We start from the raw sequence: 3,576 nt of genomic DNA on the forward strand, positions 1-3,576 counted from the left end.
GAGAGCTGCCATATACATGTCCCCAGTGAGCCATGCCAGTGCACACTGAGCATGCTGATATGTGTCATCTCCTCTGTACTTTGAGTGTACGTAGCCCAAAGTTATGCATACCCAAAGTTATGTATTTGTCACAAGAATTGACTTGGTGGGAAGACAGGTGATATTTTCATCTAAAAGCTCCACTGGGGTTTCATGAACCCAAATCAAATACAATTAAAAATAATTAGTCTTTGTATATACCAAAGACAGAAAAAAAAGTTTTTGAAGCTGGAGAAGATGGCTTAAGGTGTTTGCCTGCAAAGCCAAAGAACCCCAGTTTGATTCCCCAGCACCCACGTAAGCCAGATGCACAAGGTGGCATCTGGAGTTCATTTGTAGTGGCTGGAGGCCTTGGTATGCCCATTCTCTGTCTCTTCCCCCATCTCTCAAATAAATAAATAATTAAAAATTTTTAAAAATCTTTAAAAAAGAAAGATATCTGTGGCAACATTACATGGCTCAAGAGATAAAACCAGTAAATTTGGCAAGAACAACTTGCATTCCCAATCCTCTTGCCAAGGGCTGAGGTTTCTGTCTAATTGCTGGGCTGCTGTGGACATCTAACAGAAGCCTGGGATAGAAACTGCAGCTCAAGGTCCTTCTTTATAAAAATACTTTTTTTAATTATTTGAGAGAAAAATAAGGAGATGAAAGAGAGAAAAAAAATAGGCACACCAGGACCTCCAGCCAGTGCAAATGAACTTCAGATGCATGCACCACCTTGTCCATCTGGCTTATGTGGGTCCTGGGGAATCAAACCTGGATCTTTAGGCTTTACAAGCAAGTGGCCTGGCCACTAAGCCATCTCCCTAGCCCCAAGGTAATTCTTTTCAGAATCCTTTCCGGAATTCTTCCTTGTGCAGAGTGCCTCCAGCAGAGTCCTGTCAGCTGTGGCTGTGGCATTGGAACTGAGGCTCACTGGCATCCAAGTCCCCTCGGAACTGTGGTCCGCTGCCACAGTCTGGAGGAAACACCTGAAGATGATGTTGCTGAACAGTGCCCATGTACAGTCTCCTCCCCTTGACTATAATGGACACCTGTGTCTGCTCATCACACTAGAATACTGCAGCAGTGACGTGGTGTCACTTTAGCTTGGTGACACAGGGCTGTCTCATGAAAAGGGACTGTAGACAGCACTTACTGGGCTGAGGTCCTCTGCCTTACTAGCGTAGGAACCACTAACCACCCATGAGCATGGCAAATGACTCCAAGTCTCACATGCAGCGTTTTGCTCCAGCCACCACTTTGCTTCCAGTTGTGAGACCTCAGAAAAGTTGTGCTCAAGCTTCCTACTTGGAGTAATCATGGTAACGCGTGTTGCTTCAATTGTCTAGGTTCTTAGCAATGTTCCAGAGCAACAGGCACCTGCTTCATCTCCCACACTCAGGCTAACCTTACCATGGAATCTGCTTTAGCCAGCAGGAAAGGGGTACTTTGACATGCAGAGGGCTTGACAAAGTAGCTCGGCCTTCTCTCTTCAAACCACAGAACCACATCCGGCTGCTGGACAGATGTGAGACACTTGGAGGAGGAGGGATGATAGAGATTTGTGTCTTCTGCCTCCACCTAGGTCAATTCGACCTCAGCCAACTTGCTGGATGATCATATACGTGAGGGAACCTACCAGGTATCAACCATCTGGTTTGGATGCACAGAAACCCAGCCACCCCGTACACCAATACAAGGTAACAAATGACTTTCACTTAAGCAGTAAGTTGTGATTTACATTGTAACACACCATTTGTAGGAACAGATAATCACTGTAGGAGCCCACTGATAGAAGCTGGGGGACACAGAGTTGACATGCAATGACCACCGCTTAACTGGAATTACCTGAATCAAAGACAAAAGTAAGCCAGGTGTGAGGCTGAGGCAGGAGGATCATGAGTTACTAACTAGAGAGAATCTACCTCAGATTAAGAAGAGAGGAGAGACATGGGTGGGTTAGGAAGGAAGTAGAGAATAAGAAGGGAAAAAAGAACAGAGGGAAAAAGACTTAAAAGATGAGAGATTGGAGAGTAAGAGAGATGATCACTTGCTATAAACTTTTGACAGAAGAGAAATTATGTTGAAAATACAGTTTTAATTTCATTAGTGTTTTACAAAGCATATTTAAGCAATAGCAAAAATAAAAGTTGCATCTTTTATGTGAATCTCTTTTGAAGGTATTCTTCTTCTCTTCAGACCTCTGGTCTGCAGTCGAGCTGGAGTCTGATGATGCTCGGGGAAGACGGCTCGGGAGGTCAGGCCCAGGAGCCCGTCAACCTTCTGCCCCCCATGCTGCACACTGTGCTGGTGCTATGGCATCCCCAGAACATGCAGGCCCCTTTTGGAAACACTCACAGGAAGGGGGCTGAGGTGTCACAGTACTGGGGACACCTGAATGGGAGGTGTCAGACTAGAAAGGAGCTATGAACGAGACTATGGAGAAAATACACGCAGAATATTTTTGCATGTTGTGGAAACAAAGCCTTTATCTTGGGTCCACAACCATCCCAAAAATAGAAGCTGTGTGAAGTAAGAGACAGGAACTTCGCTTCCTCTTGGAGGAGTCCTCTTCTTGTTCACTTCACAAACTCACCACTGGCAGCAGAGAACAGGAATCACTTCAGTTCAGTCTTGATCCACGGAATGTCAGTAAATAAAACGTACTCAAAATATTTTTTTTCTTCCATCTGATTCTCCTTCCTAGTTTGGAAGAATAATGGGATCTTTTCCACAGCCTGTTTAATCACCAAGTAGTTTACTTGCGAACAACTAAAATGATTTTCAGTTTCTATCCTGGTCAAATTAAGTCAGTATGTTCAAATATGCCCACATTTATCCATTTAAATTATCTATAAATTTCTTTAAAAATTTTTACTGACAGGCAAAATAGCCAGGGTTGGAAGATGAGCCCTAGACTCTTCCACTTAAAAATAGATGAACTGCTACTTGGGGCACTTGCTGGGTATGTGCCAGCTCTGGGTTCAGGCCCGAGAGGTCTCCAGGGGTCTGCTTTCACTGTTCTGTTTGATTATCTTGCTTATAACCATGCCCAGGTCGTGACAATTGCACGATGGGGCAGGACTTGAGTAGGTGTTTCCTGAAGACCCAGTGACAGGCACTGTCCTGGTTTCTGGATCTCCTTAGATGACTCGCTGGCCAGCTGTTCTTCTCATGACCTGCTTTGGCTGGGGAATTGCTTGTCCTTCACTCCTGAGACTCAGGTTGTATTTTGGAGTTAGCCCACTTCTGTGGATGACCTGTCAGAAGATCTTCTATCTTTGCAAATTAGGAACTTCCCTCTGAGTACTTATTTGCCTCCATTTGCACATTGCAAGACCCACATAGCCACTTCATGTGTTCTGTCACGACACTAGGATCTGAAAACCAGCTCTATTTCCACCCCAATCCCCTTGAAGTTTGAGGTCAATACAGAGAACACAGAAGGCTAAGGTTCTCCCTAAAACATAACAGATACTCACATGTTTTATGTCCCTTCTCATCATTCTGGCTTAAAGGATACTGGAAATGTCCAACTAAATCATAGGTTAT

The sequence above is a fragment of the Jaculus jaculus genome, chromosome 6, assembly GCF_020740685.1.
Source record: "Jaculus jaculus isolate mJacJac1 chromosome 6, mJacJac1.mat.Y.cur, whole genome shotgun sequence".
NCBI classification, from domain to species: Eukaryota; Metazoa; Chordata; class Mammalia; order Rodentia; family Dipodidae; genus Jaculus; species Jaculus jaculus.